The 26763-nt window shown below is 44.6% G+C and overlaps 1 long non-coding RNA gene across 1 annotated transcript; it reads left to right on the forward strand.

The window, feature by feature from the left end:
• The first annotated feature begins 4080 nt into the window (after window positions 1-4080).
• LOC136833909 (uncharacterized) lies at window positions 4081-24171 on the forward strand. The gene is made up of 3 exons (XR_010851620.1): window positions 4081-4307; window positions 23372-23736; window positions 23956-24171. It is a non-coding gene; the product is annotated as an uncharacterized lncRNA (long non-coding RNA).
• Window positions 24172-26763: the final 2592 nt, after the last annotated feature.

Raw genomic sequence — 26763 nt, forward strand, 5'->3', positions numbered from 1 at the left:
GGTGTCGCGGACGAGAAACCTACTTTATTTTGAGGCCCTGGGTTCTTAAGGCTGCCATGGCGGCCTGTCCTGCTGGCCGCCGAAATCGCTTTTTGAACGGTTGAAATCAGGGCGGCAGGCAGTTTGGCGTCCTTTCTTGTGTTAGCGACAGAAGCCGGGACCATATTTACTGTGGTTTTATCTGTTGCGATGGCGTTTAACGGGCTGCTCTACGTCCTCTTCAGGCTTTAAAGCTGACCTTGAGTGGCCGGTTTTAACCGCTGTGAATTTAAGTCTGTGAGGTGTTGTGATCGCCTCTTTCAGGTCCTCTTGAGGCATGGTGTAGGGGTAGAGCGACCTGGTTGCGTTTTTGGAGAAATCCTGGAGCCAAGACTGAGTTCCGTTGATAAATTAGTTTTGGATTTAGGTCACCACTTAAGGTGTCAAAGAAACGAGCAGGTAAATTTTTGCTGATTTATTACAGATCCAGCGGCTTATTTTGCGGCCGACTGACGCCTAATTGAGAGACAATTTTGACTTTGACCTGAGGTCGAAACAATAAACAATAATATGCAGTGAACAGTACGAATTACAATACGAAACATACAGAGACACAATATAGATACAGTCTTGATGCCTGTGAATGAAGAAACATGTGATAAACATGTTTGTCCTTGACATTCTGAAGTATAAATACCATAAAGTAAAAATGATTAAAATGCGTGACCTGGCACGTTTTAGGCGTGACTAATTTATTTTTAAAAATTGAAGTCACCAAAGAAAACAAGCTCAGTTTGATTTTAATTAATGGCGTGATTAAACACTATCCTGGCGCCGAATTGGTGACCTTTACAAACTCTCTCTGAGTCTTCAGTTTCTACTCTTATCCTCTTTTTCAGATTCTAAGACGTATAATTATTGCTCTTTGGCTTCACTGACATTTCATTTCGGTTATCGTGCATCCTAATCCTTCACATGTTACATTTGACTTCACATATTCTTCCACCACTCTCAAAAATGGATGATATTCGTCTTTTCCCCTTGCACTGAACTTTGCATCTTACTAATTTCATCGTCTTTTCCCAGACTTTCTCCTTTATGCAGTACCAATACACAGTCCTCCATACATACACACGCACACACACACACACACATATATATATATGTACGTATGTGTGCGTGTGTGCGCGTGTGTTGAGCACAAAGGTCCCTAAGACGAAATTAAAATCTTATGAAAGCCTTCGGGACTCTCAGACGGCCAATCTTACGAAGCTCGTGAGAGATCGCCTAGGCACGTCTCAACCACCCAAAGTTTTTTTGTTCATTTTCACATACTCTCCTTATTGATCTAATATTTACCGTTTATAGCTTGAATATAATTTTTCTGTCATGACTAGCAGTTTATCCTCTGGCTGCAACCCCTTCGTTCCCTTTACTGTACCTCAGTTCATATTTTCTCTCTTCCATCTTTCTCCCCACTCTCTCCTAACCATTGTGTCATATTGCAACTGCGGTTTTCTTGTTACACCTTTTAAACCCTTTTTACTCTCCATTTCCCTGTCATCACGGAATGAGCTCGTAGGTCCCAGCGCTTGGCATTAGGCCTAAATTTTTTATTTCTTTAAAAATTACTCGTTCAAATTCTAAATTGTATAATGCTCTTTGACTTCATTGAATCTGCTCGTTACCGGGAAGGAAGGTTTATTTACATCTGTCAGCAATTAATATTACATACAGCTATGGGGACAATGAGCACATATTTAACACATTTCCGAGTGAAAAATTTGTTACCTTATGTAAAGGAAATATGGGATAATAAGTCACCAAGTAATGGCAATAATGATGTACTACCAAACAAAAACTAGGTTCTCCATTTTTAACCTATTTTACTAGCTTTCGATGGCAAATAGCATTCACCAGCAGGTCATAAAACTAGGAACCGAAAACAAACACGGACTAATCTTTTAAGAAGTCAACAAACAACCTGTTAAACTAGCTCAGCACTAGACTGAATAGAGCAGTACCATCACATTAAAGGACAGCAGCATTCACCCAGAAAAATGGGATATTTCAATTGTTACCAGTTATGATTTCCCTTATCTTTTCTAATGGAAAACCCTGTTGGAAAAACGCCTGATCTTGAAATTACTGGATTCATCGGTCTTAGTCAATCAAATCTTGAGATAGCTTGCTATTTAAAATTTTATTGATAGCTTCCACCTAATTTCAAGTTATTTACGATTGACAATCAATTTCTTATTTTCGGTTTTCTGAATACATAACTATCACTTTTTTCAGTTTGAGTGTAAGTTCCTTTATGCTCTCAACATCCTATTAAGCCCTTCCTTAAGTTCCTCGTCGGAAGAGTCGGTAGAGTTCTCGGCTAGCACTCTGCTATATATAGTTCAGTCTCCGAACCGGCGAATGAAGAATTAGAGGGTTTATTTTCACAATAAGCTCTCTGATGTTTCGTCATCCTTCTCTCTACATTTCGAAACTTTCTTTCCAGTTACTGTTAAAGGATGCTGATCAAAATTTAGGATGGGCTCTAGAACAGGAAAAACCTACAGCAAAGCAAAGGTTTTGAATTGTTTTAACTGATAAAAATACTGTAATGTAGCTAGAACAATTCATATAGATAAATTTCGTGATGCCTGTAGAAGAAAGTTTGTACCTGAGGTAGACTCAGGACCCACTTAGTAGTGGGTCCTGGGTAGACCCAACACAAAGTGATTGATAATTCAAGAATGTCAATAACAATGCTGTTATATTTGGCACATAGGTTAGGCTGCTTTAACATACTCATATTGTTAATTTTAAACACACACTGTTAGACTTTACATATTGAACCTGTTTCCTTTAGTCTTCTGAGAGTATGGGGTGTATATGTGGGTGGAAAAGAAGCAGTTGAAGCTGAATGAGGATAAAACTGAGTGTCTGGTTGTCGGAAAAAAGGGTGATCTTAGAAGACTGGGTAATACTCAAAGCCTTGTGGTTAATGGTACTTCACTGACTGCAAGCAGCTCAGTTAAAGATTTGGTAATGCTAGATCGCAGTCTTTCATTCAATGAGCAAATTAACAAAGTTACGATGGCTGCGGGATACCATTTAAGGAACATCGCTTTTATAGGGAAATACTTGGACGAGTCGTTAATGAGAATGCTAATTCAGAACTATGTTATTACTGCAATTCAATTTATTATGGACTCCCTAATTATCAACTGGGGAAAATGTAAAGGATTATTAACAGAGCAGCTAGACTTATTAAAGGAATATCTTCTAGAGATAGAATAATGCCTGTTCTTAAGGAATTACATTGGCTGCCCATTAAAGCGAGGATTGAGTTTAAATTTATGTGTTGGCGTTTCAGGCATTGCAATATGGAAAAGCATGTGTATGTCAACCGATTATTGCGTAATTTTCAAACGGCTTCAGTTGTAACTCTGAGGCATGACACTGAACAACGAAGATTGGAAGAACCGAGATGTAATTTACAGACTGGTTATAGAACCTTTTGAGATTGCTGTGCCTAGATTGTTCAATAGGCTGCCTCAAGAGAGAATTTGGACAACGTTGCTTCATTCAAGAGGAAACGAAAGAATTGCTAATTTAGTTTAGCGTCTGCTACGTTGTCTACTGATGATAATATCAGAGAAAATTTTAACTCTAGTGTGGTGTAGTGTTCTGGGAACCCTGCAGAGCATCCATATGGGGTGGAATAGGGGCGTTGAATGTCCTTCAACAATAAACAATAAAATTTGTTTTAAATTAGCTCTTGAATTGGATAGTTCCCAAAGTGCCAGTTCTGGATATTTTAGCCTTAGAACACCCAGGAGCCAGGACTGCGCGTTAATTAACTAGTTCCATTTTTCGACACAGGAATCAGGACCCGACGATTTTAAAAGCAACAAGTGATAATTGTTGGTTAGATATTGATATTAGGAAGTTGAGATGAACTTATTATAGCAAGGGATCTAATTTCTGCAATATGAAACAGAAAGCAGTCGACGCGCTGTTATGTGGAGTAACACATTATACGGTTATGAACTTAAGAATTCCAGCATTTCAGTCGCTTACTGGCCCTCGTCACTGATTGTTTGCGTCGTTCCGTGAAAAAATTTTTAGAAGGGGTTTTGAATTAGATTGTTAAAATTATGTTGGAGTGGTTTTATCGTAGTTGTAGAAGATTCTTAGGTCATCGCGCTCTTGTGATGTTCTTTTGTGAGTGGAAGAATCAAAAACTGAATAACCTGGTGAAGTTATTCCTCAGGGGTGCAGGCAGATCGTGGATAGATCTAGCAGCCTCTATAAGCAAAGATGGAATCAAGGTTAGTCATGGTTATCAAGTTGACTTCGCATAATTTTAGCCAGAGGAAATGTAAAGAAGGCGGCCGCACGAAGTTATTCTAAATTATATTATAGTGTTTTGGTAAATCTAAGCCGTAGTTCCGCGTGAGTTAGACCATGACAGTTGACGTTTTCCTATGTTATTTTACTTGCGTTACAAGAATTTAAAGTAATATTTTGTCGGCCGGCTGTAACTAAGCTGTAATTGACCTTTGAAGACCACACTACTGACGGTAGATCTGAGCCGACATTCTGAGGCGAGCGCCCCCCCCCCCTCCATAGCTAATGCGGCAAAATTGTAACCAGTAAACACCCCAAAAATACCAACGTAATGAACCTAGGGGTGTTTATTGGTTACAATTTTGCCGTGTTAGCTATGGAGGGGGGTGGGGGGCTCGCTGGGACTGCCTGCTTAGATCTACCCTATCGGTAGTGTAGTCTTCAAAGGTCAATTACAGTTTAATTAAAACCGGCCGACAAAATATTACTTTAAATTCTTGTAAAGCAAGTAAATTAACATAGGAAAACGTCAATTGCCACAGTCTAGCTCACCGCAGAACTATGGCTTAGAATTACCCAGTATTAACTTTGGACATTAATTGCTTTCAAGATAGGTTTTTCTGTTGTAATGAATTTGAATGAAGGTTTATTTCCAACGCAAATGAATACTTATCCTTCCCCGGCAAATGATATATACAAAATTTTTGTTACGACTTGTGTGTTAATCAGTAAACACAGTTTTGGTTGGTACAAAATATGACAAGTCGTTATTTTATTAATTTTGTATATATCATTTGCCGAAGAACATTGTATTCATTTGCGATGGAAATAAACCTCAAAATCAAAATGAATATTTTATGTTGAAAAAATAATCCATAAGCATAGAAATGACCAAGGTAGGCCTAATGAGAAGTTTACTGCCTTTTGTTTGTTTCTGAGTTAATCCCCGAGTGGTTGGTACAAAATATGGCGAGCCCCGTGTTAAGTACCAGCCCATGTACTACCGACCATTTTCTACATTTAGGCGAAAAATGAAATGAAAAAACGAGCTGATATAGCCTTGGTTATTCATGCAGCCATCTCTACATATTCCTTGGTGAGTTGTGGTTGCACTGCAAAATGTAACACAAGGCCTAGACTGCATTCCTTCATAATGGCTGCTAGGCTATTGCCCCTGTGCATGGACGTCGGTGAAAATTTACTTTAGTTGCGCGGCCTGATCCCTGCCAGTCGCCAACAAGGACGGGTTACAGCCTTTTGGGTCTCCCCTCCCTGGCTGGGTCAGGGCATGTCGCCCTGAGTTAGGGTAGGTAGGGTAAGATCAAGACCTACCATTATAGGAAAGGTTGTCGTTTATGTATGAGGAACCAGTGCTGGTCGACGACTGGCGGGAATCAGGCTGCGTAACTAAAATTTTACCCAGGCTAGGCCTAGGCCTAACCAGCATCCATCAGTGTGTTAATTGCAACCCATGACAATCATCCATTTTGAGGTGTATCCTAGTGTGGTCAAATGGGACGTGAGCTTTATTTTATCCCTGATTTTTCCTAATTTATTCTGTTTTATTTTGGTAAATTTTACTTTAAATCACTTTTGCATTTAGGACTAAAAAATAAAACTATGAAACAACTCCACACTGCTTATTACATTGTAAGTTGAGCTTTCTTAGACTTCAAGTGTTTCTGGGTAGTGTTGTTGTTTACGTTGACGTCAATTATTATGAACCTCACATCGTTTGTCCCGACCCGGAATGGGGGTTTTAAGTAGTTCCACAGGGAAAAACTATGTTTGTAAAGTCACCAAATGGTTCCGCCAGGACAAGTGTTTGTGGAACCATATGTTCAAGAAAGGATTGAGCTTGTTTTCTTTGGTGACTTCCCGTTTTCTTCAAGCTAAATTAGTCACGCCTAAAACGTGCCAGGTCACGCATTTTAATCATTTTTACTTTATGGCCCTTTTATGACCATGTGAAGGAAACTCCACTTTTATCAAAGTTTCTTCATTAACACTGCATCAAGACTGTATCTAGGATTGCCAGTCTCTAATATAGAAGTTCAAGGTTATTGTAATTCGACCGTTCCAAAATATAATTGTTTATTGTTTCGACCTCAATGGAGAAAAACTCCATTGTCTCTCAGGTAATAAGAGCGTCAGTGTTATACTATAGGTCTATAAGCCGCCTGGATCTGTAATAAACTCTAGTTAACTTTTACCTGATTCGTTTCTTTGACAGACCTTACATGTTCTGTATCTTTCTGGGGAGGATTAGGTGGGCAAAGCCCTCCCGGCCAGGTCAGGGCACGCGCCCTAAGTTAGGTTAGGTTAGGTAAGTTGTTTAGGTTATGGTTTCGTCATTTTAGGTACCGATTTCTTATGTTGATATTCCTCCCGACTAAAAACTGGCAGGAATGAGGCCTGCATCAACGTAAACTGCAGGCGCTGATTCAATGTGTTGCTGATGAACGTGCTTTGTTTTTTATTAACAGACAAGTAGTTATTGAGATAGTGGACCATGGACCTCACCCTTATAGGGGACCCTTTCAGGGGACTATAGGGGAAAAGCAGGTTTTTGGGTAGGTAAAATAAAGGGAGTAAAATTCTGGGATTGTTTGACTCCAAATGGTTGTTCTGGGGGTTAGGAACCATCCTTCCTGGCATGAGAGGCTTTGTGCCCCCTGGACTTCCTCACCTAATCTAGCCCACAGTCAAACCAAAATGATTACGAACATGGCTCTCTTGAGCTGCTTTGCCAAACTTCATGATTTATAATCTGACCACAGTTAATCTGCATCCTCTATGTGGGGTTCTTTAATTTGATCATAAAATCCTATTGTTCTTACATGATATACAAACCCTCGGTCTTTTACGTTAGGAATTACTTTCAGCGAAGCTGGAACGGCTGTTAAACTTTCAAACGAGGTGGATAGGCAATTAACTATTGTCTAGTAAGCGGGAGTCCTGCCTGCAGGATGTAAACATTCTAGTTTGCTTTCGGCTGTCGTGCTATGCAGACGTAATAAATGAGCTCAATACCCAACACCACCACGCTGGTTTTCCAGCAGGATCTTTCTTGTTTTTGGTCGTTTGAGTTTTTTATGTGTTTGATTTTTGTTCTAAATGCAAAAAGTGATTATCTAATCCTGTGCCAAAATAACCCCAGAATAAATTCCTGGGGAAAAATCAGGGCGATAAAATAAAGCTTCTGTTCCCTTATGTTATGACCCTCATGTCCTCTGTACCACTGGAGGATACGACTGAAATCCTGGATGACTTGTGCTGAGTGTTGCTCTTGGCCGCCAGATGGAGTTGGGCAAACTCCACTTTTAGAAAAAGTTCCCCTATAACACTGCCAAGGCATTGTTGGATAGGATTCCAGGACTCTGGCAAGCATACAATAATATAAAAGTTCTTCGAGGTTAATTACAGTCTTCTGGCTGTCTCTCCTTTGGGAAATTCTTGATAAATCATCTTTGCTTGCTTCAAAAACTGAAGATTGTTGGGGTAATCAAGACAACAGAGTTTCTATAGTTCTACCCTCCAAAAATATAATTGGTAAAACTTTACTGTAGTTGAGGAGTCTTGATTCCCTCACCCACTTTTGCTTCTTCAGGTTTGACCTTTTTGGTGTCATGAGGAGCTCCAGCCAGTCAGGTCAGTGCATGTTGCCTAAGTTAGGATTGCCTGGATCTGGTTTGGTCAGGACCTAACCTTCATTGCAGGTTATGTTTATGTATGAGACCTGTCCCTGTGATGCATGCGGCAACCATGACTGTGCAACTAAAGTGACAGTTTTACCCCATCCTAAGTTTCCGATGTTTTAATGTATTATTTGAATGTTTCTAGCTTTGTTTTCTAACCCCAGCTGTCTTGGTTCTTGAGATGTGGACCATCCTCTGTTCCTGATGCTCCTGGCCTCCCAGCTGTTCCTGTGGATTGTAGCTCCCCTGGATGTAGGTGCCTGACCGGGTTTTTGAAGATGTCAAAGAAGAAATCAAAGTAAAGGTTCTGGTGTTGTCAGTTTTCTTCATCTTCAACTTCGTTCCTGCTGCCTCCCCTCCTTTTCTGAGGCATGAGAGGCGAAGCTAGAAGGAGGCTGTCTTCCTCACCCTAAAGAAGTCCCGTCAGTCAAACCAAAATGATTACAAACATGGCTATCTTGAGCTGGCTCTTCCCAGTACTTCATTTATTTTTTTATCGTGGACCACCAGTTAATCTGCATCCTTTAGGCACGGGTTCCAGAATCTGGCTCCCGAAAATCCTATTGATCTTTCTAAGATGTACAGCCCCTCGGTCTTTTCCTGAGTTACTTTCAGTGAAGCTGGAGACTGGTTGTTGACTTTCAAAGAGGTGGATAGTATTGGGTGCTCGGTGGAGCCGAGTCACTTGCAGGATGCTAAACATTCTAGTGGAATCTTGGCCGAACCAGCATGTGAGCCTGCTCCCCAGCTCTGTACCCTGATTGCCGAGAAACTGCCAAAACCTGGCAGGATCTTTCTTTTTTGGTTCTTGCCAGCATATTTTTATGTGTTTGATATTGTTTTGCAATGCAAACCCTCGAACCCTAGGGCCTAACCCTGGGATGCAGGGAAGGAGGTCCCGTCAGTCCTCTTCTTGGGAGGTTTTGGCCCGAAGAAGACTGGGCATCGGTGAGGTTGTGCAAGTTCCGTTCCCTTTATGATGACTCTAGCCAGGCCCTGTTCATGTTTGTGGGATTGACCACTCGCTGGAGAAAGGTGCTGCTTCGACTTGTGCTGAGTTTTCTCTTGGCTGCCTCAGGGCAAGCGTTTTACCCAAACAGTATAGGAGTAAGGCTGCCGAGGCATTGTTGGAAGGATATACGACTGCTGAGTTTTGCTCTTGGCTGCCTCTACTACAGTTCTACCCTGGCAGGACAGGTAGGAGTAAGGCTGTGAGGCATTGTTGGACTTGTCCCCTCAACCTCCTGGGTTTTACCTTGGCTGGTGTGAGTGGGCAGGAGGGACTCCAATGAGGGTGCTCTTTTTGGGGCTGCCGAGGACATATGCCCTGGAAGGCTCTGTCCTCTGAGTTTTGCTCTTATGCCTGCGAAGTTGGGCAGGAGGGATCCCAGGGGTCTGTATAGGTTCTCCCTCCTGCAGGGAGGCATTGTTGGGAGGATACACCCTGGAAGGACTTGAGTTTTGCTCTTCTGCCTCAGGATGCGGAGTTTACCCTGAGATACAAAGGACCTTTGCAGAGACTTTCCCTTCTGGCTGTCAGCACAATGATCTGGGAAGGATCTCAGCCTCCTCTGTGGATTGTCCTTGCTTCAAACCCTTTGGGGCCTGAAGATTATTTGGCTGGGGGGCTTTGGTGGGGCTGCTGTTGTCTGCACTTGCCGAGGGGGGTACTTGACCAGGTGAATAACCTTTTCTTTGGGCAAGAGAATTCCCTTTGGTCGAACCTCTCGGACAATCTCCTTCCCCTCCACTGCCTCGGCAGAACCGGTTTTAAACGCCCTTGGAGGGTCTTTGCTGACTAAGCAAGTCAACCCATACCTGGTTCATCTAGGCACTTTGCCACTTTGCCATGGAAAGGGTTTTCCTCTCGCAGCAAGAGGCAGCAAACCTGGAGGTCACCACTAGCGGCTCTCCAGGCAATCTCCTGGTTGGACTTGTGGTTTTCCACAGTTTCCAAGGTTGCCACTGCCTCGGGTGTGATCATCCTTGGAGAGGATCTGTGTTCGGGAGACTGTACCAGTCTGGACTGTAGAGATATCTCTTACCTGGCCCACCTGATGGTAAACCTGTGGGCAAACCTGGCACTGAAGAGGATTGACACAGTCCCGAATCTGATCTGCAGGTCTGTAGGTTCCTAGTCGACATTGACCTTTAAGAACAGACTGTTGCTGGGTTCTGCCTCTCTCTTCCCCAAGGAGTTGGTAGATGCTGTGGTGGACAAGAGACAGGCTGAAGACAACAATCGCCTTGTCCACCAGGCTGTGGCCAAGACCTCTGGATCTTTGTGTGCCAGTGCCGCCAGACCCTCGGGTCAGGCTAGCACTTCCTCGGCCATTAAGAAAACCCAGGCTTCAAAGGGCGCTAGTGGGAATACCCAGCCTCCTTCCTCTGCGCCCTTTTCAACTCTCTTTCCAGTTGGGAAAAGGGGGCAAAGGTAAGAAGAAGAAGAAGGGGAAATGCTAGGGGTGGTGTTCCCCTTCAGCTGCTGCCATTGGGTGTGGGGTGTCTGTTGAGCCATTAGGCAACATGGAGTTGAGACCTGGATAGTGGATGTCCTTCGGGAGCGATATCTACTTCCCTTCAAGTCTCTGCCACCTCTCACCAACAACCTGGTCTGTCTCCTTACCTACATTCCCAGCTTACCAAAGGATCTCGCACTCAAGGAGGAGGTGCAAGCGATGCTGAAGAATAGTGCTGTAGAAGTCTTGTTGGATTGGTCCCCAGGCTTTTACAGCGCATTTTTATCGTAGAGAAAGCCATTAGGGTTGGAGACCAGTTATAGACCTCTTTCCTTGAACCGATTTGTTTGCCAGACCTAGGTTCATGATGGAAACAGCACACTCAGTGCTTGTCTCCATCAGGGAGAACAACTTCATTCTTACGGTGGATTTGAAGGATGTGCATCTCCAAATACCCATCCATCCGTCCTCTTGCAAGTACCTTTGCTTTATCCTCAGGGAAGTGTTGTTCCAGTTCATGGTACTGTGTTTCAGGCTCTCAGCCGCTCCCCAGGTGTTTACGCAAGTGTTCACCCTTGTGTCAGCTTGGGCCCATTCGTATAGGATACATTTTTGAGGTGTCTCGACAATTGGCTTGTCCTGGCAAGCTGCTCGCAGTTGCTACATGACAGGGATCGGCTTCTCGAGTTCTGCTACAGCCTAGGGGTTGTAGTAAATCTTGAGTAGTCCGATCTCATTCCCAAGCACAGGATAAAGTACCTGGGCATGCTGATAGATACGGTAGCAGCAAGAGTCTTTCCCTTGAACTCTCGTATCAGCAGGTTCAGGAAGGCAGCACAGCTGTTCCTGTCTTGACGGGAGCATCCAGCTCGGCAATGGCAAGTTCGTTGTCGGTCACCTGTCGTCGTTGGAGAAGCTGGTCCCTCATGGGGACTTCACCTCTGTACTCTCCAGTGGAGAATGAAGGAGTACTGGCCCATTTCAAGACCCTCAATCCTTTCCCATTCCTCTTGGAGGAAATGAGGCAGGATTTGGACTGGACTGGACTACAGGAACCTCTTAATAAGAGTATCCCTGCATATTCCCCCTCCTGACATGCTTCTATTCTCAGATGCATCAACCGAGGGATGGGGCGCACACCTGGAGGAGTTGTTGACTTTGGGAGTGTGGAACCGAGACAACAGGCACCTTCACATCAACATGCTGGAACTCAAGGTGGCCTTCCTAACCCTCCAAGAGTTTCAGGATCGAGGGATGGGACAGTCAGTGGTGTTGGTGAGAGACAACACCACTACTGCATATGTCAGCCAGGAGGGGGTCCTTGTTTCCCTCCTGCTGCATCAGTTGACATGGCAGGTGCACGAATGAGCAGTGGCTCACTTGGTAGAGCTGTCAGCCAGGTACATTCCAGGCAAGAGGAATGTCGTGACAGACAAGCTCAGCTACCAGAATCAGGTGGTAGGGACAGAGTGGTCCCTTCCCCCAGACGTCATGGAGAGGTTGCTCAATCTTTGGGGGCTTCCCGCCATTGATCTGTTTGCCACCCGGCACAACAGAAAACTTCCAGTCTTCTGCTCCACACAGCTGACCCACGGGCTGCTGCGGATGATGTGTTCCAACACCCATGGAACAACCTCAACATGTACGCCTTCCCTCCGTTTTGACTGATTTGCAAGGTGATCAGCACTGTTGATCACCCTGAATCTCAGGATGATTCTGGTGGCTCCCAAATGGGAACAGGCCGTTTGGTATCTTGACCTGCTAGCTCTGCTATCTAAGGCTCTGAGAAAGATTCCTCCCTGGTCCAACATCTGTGTCAACCCTATGTGGAGCAGCACCATCAGGCAGTGCAGTCCTGTCTCTTCATTGCTGGAGACTATCCAGCCTCTCTTGCAAGCGAGAGGCTTTTCTCACCGTGTAGCAACAGAGATGGCTGGATTTCTCAGGCAGTCCTTGGCAGCAATATACAGTACCAGGGAAAATGGGCCGTCTTGTAGTTGGAGCCACTCTTCAGCAGGTTGCAGACTTCCTTATCTTCCTTCACTGAGAGAAGCTTCTCACTGCTTCAGCTGTAAAAGGCTATAGGGCTGCACTGAAAGGTGTAGGCATCTCCTCTTTGGAGATTTCGCTACTGATGAGAAGCTTCGAAAGGTCTTGTCCTCCCAGGGACCTCAGGCCCTGCCTGTGTGGGATGTGAAACCTGTTTTAGGAGCCTGACTTGTGCACCATACCAGCCTTTATGAGAGTTGGCAGATGGGGATATGACCCTCAAGACCGCCTTTCTGCATTCCCTAGCATTGGCGAAGAGAGTAGGCAAACTTCACGGACTTTCTCTCGATGTTAAACTCTTGAGGGATTGGGATCAGTTACACTCGATTTCGTCCTGGATTTCGTTGCAAAAACTTAGAACCCTTCGGTCCCTGGTGCCAGGTTCAAGTCCTTCATGATCCCCTCCCTAGAGGACTTTGTTGATAATGATCCAGACGAGACACTACTTTGTCCTGTTGGAGTGCTGTGGTGATGTCTGAAGAGAACTCCACCTCTCCGGCCTGGGTGTTGACGACCCTTCGTTATTACTGGCTTGTCCAAGAACACGATCAGGAGAGCCTATTCTGCAGCTGGCGAAGATGACACTGGTACCTTCCACCTGAGAGCTCACGAAGTCAGGGGCATTGGTCCAACCCTCACATTCTGGAAGAATGTGTTGGTTGCCCACAAGTCTTGGACAATTTTTCCTTGGGAACTGTGGTGGCTGCTCAACAAGTTGTGTAGCTTACCCGGCTCTCTCTGAAGAGGACAGATAGCCTCTTGCCTAAGGTGTTCGGTTATGGAGGTAAGAGTGATTGTGTGAGTGACTGGCCTCTCCTCCTCTTTCTTCCTCGTCATCCTTCATTCTCTTCCTTCAATACTTGCTGGAGCTGGCAGTTGATGCAGGTAAATCTACGTTTGAGCATCCGTTCTATTTTTTATCATTAGATATATAGAAGCAACCCCTCCTTCCTTTAGCAAGGGGAGGAAGGAGAGACTGACAGTAAGACAAACCCAGTACTCATATTTGCCTTACTGTCACCGACTTTTGGATTCCTCCTAGCCTATTTTCATATGAGGTTACATTTCCTCACTCATTTGAAAAGATCCAGAAGTCTGACAATTGATCATGCAGTTCCTATACTCCGATCAGTATGTCAGAGGCAGGGTACTCTTCCTTGCTTCATTGACCAGGAAGAGAATCCCAGGTATGGCAAACTCCTGTCAGTTCAGAGACTCACTCAGATTATTCCCTCCAACAAGTGAGTCTTCTTAATGTAAAGGACTGAGGTTTGTACATTAGGAACAAAAATTTTTAAAGTAATTTGTATTTTCCCTAACTATATAAACTTGAGGTCCTTTACATTACATTTCATGCCCACCTCATGCCACCTCTCAATCTGATACCTGGGCCGAAAGGCAAATTGGAATGTTTACATCTGGGCGGGCAGGACTCCCGCTTTCCTTGTGTGAAAGTTTAATGGCCACTTCCAGCTTCACTGAAAGTAATTCCTAATGTAAAGGACCTGAGGTTTGTATAGTTAGGAATAATACAAATTACTTAAAAAATTTGTGATACTGTATTTAATCATGCACTTAAATATGGGGTTAACTTGTTATGCAGTCATGCTGTTAGTTTGTCTTGATGAGGTGGTGTAAATGAAGAACTCATGGGCTTACATTAGGTGATGCCATGGTACTTGGGTATGATGGGGTATGGTGCCAGATATGGCACTAAAGTTACAAGAGCCTAGTGGTTCTTAATTTAAATACAAGTTAGAATGCCATACATGTAGCTCTATGGTTTGAGAGTCAGGGACTCATGGAGGCCATCCAATCTGATGGTTGGCACTTGGGGAAATAATAATACAAGAGTAATAAATAGTGAGAAATGATAGAATCAAGGAAGAAGGTATCTTATGCTCTCTTGGGGAGTTATTCCGAGTGGAAACAACATGACTCTTCACTCTGGAGAGAGTGTCTTGTTACTCTGTGGGGAGCGGGTAACAGGGAGCCTGTGGTACAGGCGTTAGCTCTGATGCCTGGAAAGGACATCAGCAATTTTGTTATCTGTACCCTTGATATGTTCGATTCTCCAATTTTAATCCTGCGAGATTGATGGACCAATGCATTTAACGTTTATTTTTATATAAGTAACTTACCAAGTAATTACATTGCTATTAGTTCCTACTTTACGTGGCAGCTTAAGTTTTAAAAATTTTGCGGTAGCGCTTATATTGTTTTGGTGTAGGTAACAGACCCCGCCCACTTTCAGGGAAGAAAAGTTACAACAGGCTCAGGTATTCAGTTTGTTCCTGTTGCTCGTTAACTGAACGTCGGTTGCTGGGTCGCTTTTGTTTTGATTTGTTTTCACCGGTTGTTTGCCGACATTGCCGAATTTGGTGAAGTACACTGTAGTTTTTGGTAGGGCTAATCAGCTTTTTCCTTAATTGTGACTGGATATATAAGAGTCAAGTGCTCATAGTATTAGGTATTGCAGCAAGGGCTGCAAGACAAGACTGACATCTGCTAATTATGACACTCTTACTATCTGCACCTCTTGTAGAGGGCAAAATTGTTCTCCTGACATTACTTGTGATGAATGTAAGGAGTGGGATCAGGGGGAAATGGAAGACTTTAAATTCTCATTTAGCGAGACTTCAAAGAGACAGAGAGAGAGAAAGGCGGCTTCTAAAACCGAGGTTAGGTTGCAGCATTCTCCAGAGGTGTCTGTCCTTTTGACTCCTATGACAGCTTTTCCCCTATCCAAGTCCTCGATCTCTACCTGTAACTCCTTTACTTGGCTCTCTACTTTCTGACCAGCCTTGAAGCCCGAGTAAGATAAGAAGTTAACATTGTAGGTACCGTAACCCAATTGGGCGCTTCTGTTAAGATCTTGATGAATCAATTGAGTGCAAAAAGTGTTAGTGCAAGATTCGTGTCAGTGGGGGAGGTGGTTACTTGTCCCGCCGACGCTCCTAGACCTAGGTCCCTGTCAAACTACTGTACCCTAAACCTGGGAGGAGGCAAACCAACGTCCAAGGGAGGTCGGTGGGGTTTGCCCACAGGTAGTTACCCCCTCAGTTGAGCCTGTTGCCTGTATTGACAGACAGCCACTGGAAAGGTGTCTTACCGATCTCCTAAACTCGGTCCCTGTCAGACTCCCTAAACCTGGGAGGAGGCATACTGTCAGTCCTTGGGAGTCCGTAGGGTTTTTGCCTCCAGATAGTTACTCCTCAGTCGATCCTGCTGTCTGCAGGTTTCGATGGACAGCAATTGAAAAGGCTTCTGAGTACTGTATATGTGCATGCTGTATTGGCGAGGACCCTGATTCCGACATGGGCAGGAGGCGCAGTCATACCATTATAAAAGTCAGCAGCTCCGAGTGCAATCCTCTCTGCGTGCGTGTATGCGTTCCAGAGATCTAGGACAGATTTTTAACCTTCTTGCAGCTTCTGGGACCAGGAAGACATCCTGATGTCTCCTGAATTGCTTGTACCTCAACTCTTGTTTAAGAAGATTGCTGATTGGCCAGTATCAGCCGAGTGGGCCCTTTGGGGGTGTATTCAGGGTGGCTGAGCTCCCAGTGAGGGGAGGCAGTATTTTGGCTGATCACACGTCTGGCGCCAGGCATTTGGCTGGCGTCAAGCAGCCAGTTGGTGATAGTGCCGTGCGTTTGAACATTCGATAGCTGTCGAGCACCCCGTGATATATGTTAATGCAGTGGATTATGAGTACCCGAGTGGAGGTGAGTGTGCTTTGCGAGCCGAGTGCTCCAACTGCCATTTGGCACCTGATTGTCCTTTGCGGGCGATGGCTCACCTGGCGCCAGGCAGTTGGCTGGTGTCAAGCGGCCAGTGGGTGGTACTACAGTACATTTCAAATGTGCGTTAGTACTCGAACGCCCAATAATGTACGTTGGTGCAGTGGATTACGAGCGCCCGAGTGGAGGAGAGCGCGCTGTCTGGGCTGGATGCTCCGACCATCATTTGGCGTTGATCATCCTACATCAGTTCGCCCTGCTAAACGATCTCTTACCAGGAAGCGTTCTATGCCAGATCAGACTTTAACTGAGTGTTCTCAGAACATTGATGGTTCATCGGTTTTGTCAGCTGCTTCTGTGATGTCTTGCCGGTCTCAGTTGCCGCACTCACTGCCTCGTTTGGTGCCATATCCTGGCAAGCGTTTAACATCTCATACCACTACTGCTGATCGTCCAATGCAGCCAGTTTTGACTAGTGCTAGCATTCTGGTGGTGCAAGACTCCTCTCTGGAACTGATTCACTGTCGTCTCGATAACATCTTTAGCCTTTTGAAGAAGCCTTCAACTACATTGCCAGAACAAAAGGACTTAGCTGCTTCTTCGATCTCGTCCTTCGGCCAAGATAGACGTTTTGTCAGCGGAGTTGGATCATGAAGTGAAAAACTTATTCAGTCTTTCAAATATTCAGCTTCCTTGATTGGACAGTGGGAGCTTTGACAATGAAAACTGAAGATTGAACAGCCCTACTGGACAATTTTACTGCAGACTGGCTAGGCAGTTTATTCTTTGCAAACAAGGCGGTTCGTGATGGATCGCAAGAATTGACTGCTCTCTTTGCCTTAGGCGTATTGAAGAAGAGGGAGCTGGGCTGTTTGTTTGTCACTAAAGGAGTCACTCCTTCTCAGAAATAGTCTCTGCTCTTCGCCCTGTTGGCCCAAGATAGTCTGTTGCCTAGGGCTACTTTGTGGGGTGTAGCTTCGGAGCTTCAGAAGAAGACTACCCAGGACTTGCTAATTCAGTCACTAACACCCAAAGCAGCCAATTCGGACACCTGCAGTGCCTGTTAGTGTAAGATTGACCTCTCCTTCGCAACACCGGATTTTTCATGGCGGCAGAGCAGGGTATCAGTCCCAATCACATACCAAGCCCCGTGCGGTGCACACAGTCATCAAGTCATCTACTAGACCCTCTTCTAGCAACTGAGGCTCCAGTCCTCTGTGTGCTGGTGGGAGCAAGACTTCTGCATTTTGGAGGAAATGGGAAGTCAAAGTACAGAACCGTGGTGATAGAAGTTTTGAGAGAGGGGTACTCAATCCCATTCAGTGCAAAGCCCCCCATTGGCATTGGATCGGCTCGCCATGCATCTGAGTAGTTGATGGTTTTCTGGGTTCTGGCAAGGTTATCCCTCCAAGAAGAAGAGATTGGAGTGTCGCGGCCCAGGGGACTCGAGGGTCTTCTTCTTTGGGATGCAGACACCCTCAGTTTTCTCTTCACAGAGATCTTCACGCCGATTCGTTAGCACAGTGATCTCAGGGAGAAGACCATGGCATCCTTGCAGGAGTTTTGTTGGGGCTGCCATGGTCTTTGCTTGCTTTAAGGGTTTTCTCGACCAGATGAATGCCTTTTCCCTGGACAAGGAGTTAATTTTGGTTGAGCCAGCAAATCAGGCTCCTTCCCCTTCCTCTTCCTCGACAGAAGCGATTCTTCTTGCCTTAGAGGGGTCCTATGCCAACTAGCGGATTGTCCTGGCTCTGGCTCGTCCGGACTTGGATCTCTCGCTGTTTCTCTTTTGCTTCTGAAGGGTGTTCCCTCTTGCAACAAGAGACATCACGCTATGGTGTCCCTCCAGGTAGTCTCCTGATGAGTCTGTGTCTGTGAACCTTCACTTTTTGAAGGCTTTTGCTGCCTCAGATGCGATCATTCCTGAAGAGGTCTCTGCCTTCTAGAGGCTGTTCTAGTCTGTGGGTGGGTTTGCCTACCCAGCACCAGACAGCAACCCGTGAGCAATTCTGGTGCTAAGAAGAGGGACACTGTCCTGATTCCGATCTCCAGTCTAGTAAGTCCTGAGTCGTCACATACCCTCAGGAATGGACCTTTACTTAGTTCTGCCTCCCTCTTTCGCAGAGAGTAGGTAGATACCGCAGCAGTCAAGGAACGTGCCAGGGCAACTGCCTTTTCCTCTGGACAACGGCAGCCTAGCCCTTCCTCATTCTCTTAGAAAGTGCACATGTGTGTGTGTCTTTCAACCCTCTTTCCATTGGGAAGAGGGCAGAGGGAGGAGAGGAAAGGAGAATGCTCGGAATGGCGTTTTCTTCCTGCTGGTGGCTTGATGAAGGAATGACTGTCAAGTCATAGGACTATATGACAGCAACATAGCCAAGACCTGGTAGTGGATATCCTTCAGGAGAAATATCTATTTCCTCTGGGCCTCGGCCACCTTTCATCAAACTTCGGTCCATCTCCTCTCCCGTGTTCCCGACTTCGGCAGCAGCCAGCCTGGCCAGAGCTAGTCATCTTCGGTGTCCTGTTGTCACTGCAGAAGCTGTCCTCTCAGGGGCAGCTTCGCCTTCGAGTCTCTTCATGGAGAATGAAGGAGATCTGCTTCCACTCTTGAAGGATGAGGAAGGATTTAGGCTGGCTGGTGCTTAATCGACAGGAACCTCTGAGTATGTCTGCATATTCTCCTCGAGACATGCTTCTTTTCTTAGATGCACTGACTGGGAAATAAGTGCACACCTGTAAGACTGTTGTCTTTGAGGTATACGACTGAGACAGTAAGTACCTTCTCATCAACATCCTGGAACTCAAGGCAGTTTTCTGGCCATCCAAGAGTTTCAGGATTGGTTTTTTGAGATACTCTGGGGTTTTGGGTTTTGTTAGGCAACAACACTACAGTAGTGGCATATGTCAACAAACAAGAGGGCCTCCTTTCCCTCTTGTTGCTTTGGTTGACTTTGCAGGTGCTCAAGTGAACTTTGGTGCAATCTGTAGAGCTGTCCGTCAGATACATTCCAGGCAATGGGGTGTATTGGCAGACAAGCTCAGCCTTTGGCATTTAGTGATGGGGACAGAGCTTCTTTCAATAAATTCTTCAGAGAGAGGTTGCTTGACTTGAGGGCTCCCTATCATCCTTCTGTTTGCCTCGGCTCAACCTGCAGGTCTTCTGTTTAATTGTACTAGACCCACAGACTGCTATGGAGATGCATGCTGACACAGTGGGACAACCTCGACATCTTCATCTTCCCATCGTAAGTGTCTAATTCGCAAGGTGTTCAGCAAGTGTCGTTCACCCCGGATTTAGGTGAATGCTGGAAGACATCGCCTTTTGCCCGACCTGCTAGCTCTGCTTCTGAGGCACCGAGAAGAGTTCCTCCCTGACCCAACCTTCTGTGTCAGCAACACGTGAAGCAGTTCCTCAGGCAGTACAATCACTGTGCCTTCATGACTGGAGACTATCTGGCTTCCCTTACAAGCATAGGCTTCTCACCGAGTGGCAACTGAGATAGCTGGATACCTCTATCATCCTCTGCAGCAGTACCCAGGGATTGGAGCCGTCGTCACTGGTTGGTGTCGTTGACAGGACTTTTCCTCTGGTCAGCCGCTCTTCAGCAGGTCGCGTACTTCCTTGTCTCCTCTGCCGAGGGTTTCTTCTCCCTGATTCAGTAGTGAAAGTTAAGTGTACCTTAGTTTTGCAGACCACTGAGCTGATTAACAGCTCTCCTAGGGCTGGCCTGAAGGATTAAAACTTATTTTACGTTGGCTAAGAGAACCAATTGGTTACTTGGCAGCGGGACCCTACAGCTTATTGTGGAATCAACCACATTATAGAAATGAATTTCTGTCACCAGAAATAAATTCCTCTAACTTCATCAGCCGGCCGCGGGAATTGAACTCCGGCCATCGAGGGGGACAGTCTGAAGCTCAACCGAGTGCCAACAAAGGGCTGATTCAGTAGTGAAAAACGTCAGCCCAACCAGCCTAGTCTTCCATCTGAAAGTAGCCTTTTTCTCCTCAGTCAAGATTTAGCCACTGATGAGAAGCTTCTATCGGTTTTGCTGTCCCAGGAGCCTCAGGTCCCTGGATGACATGTGACTCTCATTTACGGTTCCTGTCTTGTGCTTCACATGCTGCCTTGTGAGAGTTGTCAAACAGAGATCTGCCTCTCAAGACCATCTCTCGTCTCGCTCTGGCCTTGGCTTAGAGGATGGACGGTCTTCATGGACCTACAGGGGATGAAGATCAATGCCTCGACTTCGTCTCGGATGTCATAGCGGACTCCGAATCCGTCAGCATAATTGCCAGGTTCAAGTCTTTCCTGATCTCTTCTTCCTTGGACTGTAATTGATGACCCAGATCAATCGCTACTTTGTCTTGGTAGGGTGCTGCGGTACTTTCTGAAAGGCTCGACTTCCCAAACCTGGATGTCGTCGACTTTTTCACTAGTACTGACTCTCCCAAGGAAGAAGTGTCTAAGGGCACGTCTTTCTTCTGGCTTCATGAGGCGATTGGAAGGATGTACTCTACAGCAGGCGATGATAACACCCGTACACTGCCCGAGAGCTCATGAAGTCAATGACCTGGTCCATCCCTCACATAGTGGAAGATTCTGTCGGTCTGGAAGCAAGATGTGGTCTCATTAGACCACATAAATGTCTTCTACCTTCAGGTCTTTGCCTACAGGCCCTTGGAATCTTTTTTCCTTGGTCCTGTGGTGGCTGCTCAACAAGGTGTGTTTTCTTACCCTGCTCCTTTAAGAGGGCAGGTAGCATCTCGCCTAAGGTGTACAGTTCCGGAAGTGAGAAGGGTTCCGAGAGTGACTGGCCTCTCCTCCTCCTCCTTCTTTGTCCTCCTACTTCTTTTTTTTCGGGCTGAGAATGGGACTCAAGCTGATACCTGCTGGAACTGGCGTCGGATGTGTTAAGTCTACACATCAAGCACCTGTTCTATTTTTCTCTAGAATCATATCAAGGGGAGGAAGGAGACCCTGGCAATAAGGGAAACTCTTTTTCGGTCTTTACCTTACTGCCTCCGACTCTTCAGTTTCTTCCCTGCCTGTTTTCGTATGAGTTACGATTCCTCACTCATTCAAAAAGGTCCAGATGTCTGACATTGATCTCGCAGTTCTTATACTTTGATCAATATGTCAGAGGCACAGCACCCCTCGCTCTTTCGACCAGGAGGAGTAACCCAGGTGTGCAGAACTCCAGTCAGTTCAAAGAGACTCACTCAGATTCCTCCCTCCAACCAGTGAGTCTTCCTTATGTAAAGGACCAATGGTTTGTATATCTTGTAGGAACAGATCACAATTTTTTAAAGTAAATTGTATTTTTCCTAACTAAACAAACCTGAGGTCCTTCACATTACATTTTTATGCCCACCTCATGCCACCCCTCAATCTGAAACTTGGGCTGAAAGGCAAACTGGAATGTTTACTTCTGGGCAGGCAGGTATTCCTGCATACTGGACAGTAGTTACTGCCTAACCACCTTGTTCAAGAGTTTAATGGCTGTTTCCAGCTTCACAGTAAGTAATTCCTAATGTAAAGGACCTCAGGTTTTTATAGTTAAGAAAAGTACAATTTACTTAAAAAATTGTGATTTTTCAAGGAAAGCAACCCTTCTGTTATACACCTGAGTGTGAGCAAGCATATGACCACCTCAAGGCTGTACTCACCAGTCAACCAGTTCTCCATACACCTGACTATGACCGGGCCATCTATATGGCTGTGGATGCTGGTGACATCGGCATAGGGGCAGTCATGTTCCAAGAAAAGGATGAAGTTAGGCACCCAGTATCCTACTATTTCACGAAGCTTAACTCAGCTCCAACCTAGTATAGCTCTATCAAAAAGGAGCTTCTGGGCATGATCCTGGCTACGAAACCATTCGAATCCTATCATGCTGATCATAAATTCCCTTCAACATTCTTTACTGATCATAACCCCGTCAAGTATCTCACGACTTTTAGGAACCAGAACAAGCATTTAATGCATTGGTGCATCGATCCCCAAGACTACAATTGGAGAATCGAACATATCAAGGGTACAGATGATAAAATCACATGTCCTTTCCAGGCATCAGAGCTAATTCCCTTATCAATGGTTCCCTGTTCTCCCCCCGCACAACTAACATGGCACTCCCTCCAGAGAGAAGGGTCCTGTTATTCCTGCTCAGAATAGCACCACTAGAAAGCATAAGCTACTTCCTTCTTTTGCATCTGTCCTTTCATCACACTTATTATCCTTGTTTTATACTCCGAGTGCCAACCTCTGATCGGCTGGCCTCCACGAGTCTGACTCTCAAACCACTCAGCTACAAGCATGTAAATGTAACTTGTACCTAAATCAGAACCACTAGGCCTTCGCGACACTAATGCCACGTCTGGCACAGTGCTCTGTTGTACCCCAGTACCGTGGTATCACCTAGCATAAGCCCACAAGTGTTTCACATGTACTGCCTCATCAAGGCAAACTAACTGCATGACTTTGCATAACAAAGTTAACTTTACATCTAAGTGCATGATTAACTCTTAGATATTGCGCTAGTAATAATCTTATAACTGCTCTTATGTTACATTTAGTCATGAGGCATACATTCATGAAATATTTTGTTTATAATTTGCTACACATACTGCTTTAGAGTAACAATAAAATTGATTTAAAGCATTATTAACTTCCAGGAGCAATTCCATTCTGCGATAGCTTAATTTTTAACACTAATGTAATTTGCAGTTAATGTTATGGCAGAAATACTAATTTTAAGTAAATTAACGTAGTCAAAGGTAATTAACAAGAGAAGATAATATTAAAGTCAAGTTGCCTTGCTTGTAGACATTCTCACCCAATTGTGATATGTCAACTTGTTGGGGGAATTGCAACGGGAGATACCCTTCCCAAGTCAAGAACCTTGTTTTCAAAGAACTTGAAGTAAGGTAAAATCATTTTATCTCACTACTGACACTGACAGTCTGTCGTGGAGAAATTGCTCCTCAAAATCTGTAGTTATTATTCCCTTGGCGGCCCTATATCCCCTTTCCCTGAACTTTTGACTGCAAGCCCTTTTTCCAGGTTACTAAGTTGCCCTCTCATCCGGTAGCAGAATTGAAATTCGGACGGAGAGCATGGCGCACAAACAACCCACAAAGTCTAAACCCTTACCACGTAGCCTACACAGCGACCCACGAGGTCAAAGGTAGCGTGCCAAAGAGCCATAGAAAATTGGACACCTGGAAGAATGGGAAACTTATCCAGCAGAAGGCATAAAAGGAGCTGCCCCACCGGCGCTCAGCAGAGACACTCCCGGATGCAGCTCCGACACATGTTGTCCCCTTTAATCTTTGTTCCTTTAGAGCTTATTCCCCCATGTGGCTACATACCCAGTCTAGTATCTTTCCAGTGCCAATTTCCCTGATTCTCCCCCCCCTTCAATGGTACATCTGCGAGGACTCATCTCTTCGGAATAAGGTAGTCACATAGTTCTTTTCTTTTGCTACTTATTTTCCTTTTCCAAACGCAATTCTCCTATAAATGACTTGTTATTATTTTGTGTTTGTAAGTGATTTTCAACAGTGTTTACAATCGAGGAATCTTGGTGCCATCAGCACACCCTGGTGCCATCAGCACACCCTCGCTCCTTTATTTGCGCTTATTTCGCCAAGGAATCATATGCATTCTCCATTGCAGATGGAGTTTTCTCGCTGTGGATCCTTTGCCTCAGTTTTGCTTTATTGCTGTGCCCAAACCACTGAAATCAAATCTTTGGGGCCCTTGAAGTGAAACCCGGCACCTCAGTTATCATCTTTTCTTCATAATTTTGTGTTCTGGCAGGACCCCATTTACCTGTCGTAATTATTCCCCATCTTCTGATTATGTTATTGCAAATACATGTGATTTTAGTTATTCTAAGAGTTTACCTCAAATTCCCTTCTAGTAAGGCCCTCGGCTCAGTACCTTTTCTTATTTTCCACTAGACCATGCACATTTACTCTCCCATGTGGTAAGTTCCTTCCCCCTAGTTTAGAACATAAAAATATACATTGTAAAAATAAAAAACAAAAGCTCTGATGGTTGGCAGTGCTGCACAGTCTAAGGGAATGTTGGTGGGCAAGGGAGGCCCCTAGGAGTTTCCAAATGGGGGTTGGATGGCTGGGTTCCTTGGGAGACGAGGGGCATTAAGGCTTTGTAGAGGGACTCACTCACAGAAAGGGTTGTTGGAAGGTGGGTGAAGCAGGGAAGCAGGTTCCCTGGCTGGGAGGGGATGGGAATGCAGTTTGGGATGGGTGGGCTTTTTTTGTTTTTATTTTTACGTTTATGCTTTTTTCACATTTTATTGAAGGATATGTGCAGTACTGTACTGTAACTTGTAATGAAGTTCATCAAGCCCAAAGCAAAAAAAAAAAAAGCAGAGTACATATGGGGGGGAGAGAGAGAGAGAAGTGAGCTATTGCTTACATTGAAGCCTACAACATACATTCTGTCCCCTTTTTTTATTTTTATTTTATGCTATTCTCATGTTTATCTTTACTGTATTTTCTAATTTTTTTATATTTTACAACCCAAAAGATAAAAGCATTTGTTATCTCCCAGTGTGTGAATAGGGTACGTACGTATGCACACATCCCTTTGCTTTGGGTGATGGCATCGACACAAGTTATAAATAGAACAACATGTTGCCATCATCTAAAAATTCAGATTTTAAATATTTTTATGTAATTAGAGATGAGATATCAACAGTGATAAAATATTCTCTTGTGTATTGTTGTATGTGTGATAATCATACTTTAGAGTCAACAGCCTTGTAATGAGAGAATGGTATACAGTAAATCAAGCAAAGCAAAAAGAAAAGAAAAAGGCAGCACATGATACTGTGCTAACACAAAGCAAAAGAGATAAAAGAGGAAGAGTGAACTTTGGCGAATGTTGTTAGCTTAAAAGCATGACTTCACTTGACATGTCATGGAACGTCACCTTATTGCTTTTTGTGCTGATGCGGTACATCTTCAGTCTACTATCGTATGGTAGAAGGTGTGCAAGTGGACAAGCACTCAAGTTTTTTGTAAACTTTCTCGGTATTATGGAAATGTATAGTACTGTACAGTACATCATTGTACGTAATTTTTAATTTCTAATGGCTGATAGGATCATAAACATCTTATGCTAATTGGCTGTAGTATCTGGAAAGTATCAGTGCACTCTGTAACAAAGAGCATTTTCCTTCTTTGTGCTTGACCAGTTGCTTGTTTGAACTGTTCATGAGTGCTGTGCAAATGTGATGCAATTTCTTTGCGTAATATCAAGGCATCTGAGGACAAGCTGAAGTAATCAACAGACTTCGTTAAGAAGACGGCCAGTAGTCAAACTGCTGGCGTGAACATAGGTGGTGCTGAATTGAAGGCTGCAGCTATGAAGTTCACAGACTTGTAAAAGTTTTGGTACTTTAAGGAATCTGAAGGTTGGTTGTTTCAGTTCAAAATTCGACATGAGGTTTTTAATGAGAAGACTCATGGTAAAGCTTTGGATACTTCTGAGCAGGGAATAGAGAAACTTTTGCCAGACATTGCAAGACTTGATGAAAGAACACCTTGTTTTAGAGCTAGTCTACAATGCTAGCAAAATCACTCCTTACCCAGTAATACCTTTGCTTATGAGGAAAAGAATTTACCCAATTGAAGGCTTCCCAAGGAATGTATTTCTGCTTATGTACAAATGCTACTGGTGGGCATTGTTGCAAACCAATGGTAGGTGGAAATGCAAAGTAACCACATTTCCTGCATGGGTTGGTGGATAGGCTCCCAGTGATTTGATATCATTCAGTGAAGGCTTGGTTCACCGTCATGATCGTAACAGATTGGTTCCATAATAATTTTTGTTAGGAGGTTATTTGTCATCATACACAGGACCTTGGCATTGCTAGACATTGGGTGAAGGTTTTGCTTCTAATGGATGATGTGCCTGTGCACCCTAATACAGCCCACTTGGTTGGTGACAAAGTATTAGTCATGAATTTTCTGCCTAATACAACTTCACTCATACAGCCAATGGACCTGGGTGGTATTGTTGCAACAAAATGGCTATAGTAGAGGAAGTTCCTAGAGGAGGTGATGATACATATCATTGGGGATAAGGAGGAGGAGCAAGGCTTGGACCTATATGCATTCCCTCCCTTCAGCATAGTTAAGGAAGTGCTGAACAAATTCCAGACCCATCACAATGTAACAATGACTCCGATAGCTCCATTCTGGTCTCTGAAAAAGTGGTTCCCGGACCTTCTGAGACTGTTAGTTGACTTCCTGAGGCTCCTTCCGCAAAGACAGGTCTTCTCAGACAGCCTCACTTTAGACATTTTCACCGAGGACTATCCGCTCTTGCCCTGACAGACTTCAGACTGACAGGAAGCTCATCAGAGCGAAAGGCTTTTCAAGACCAGCTGCAGAAGCTATTGCAAGAAGTTGACATCAGTCTTCTTCAAGGTCTACCAGGCCAAGTGGATGA

The sequence above is a fragment of the Macrobrachium rosenbergii genome, chromosome 52, assembly GCF_040412425.1.
Source record: "Macrobrachium rosenbergii isolate ZJJX-2024 chromosome 52, ASM4041242v1, whole genome shotgun sequence".
Lineage (NCBI taxonomy): Eukaryota > Metazoa > Arthropoda > Malacostraca > Decapoda > Palaemonidae > Macrobrachium > Macrobrachium rosenbergii.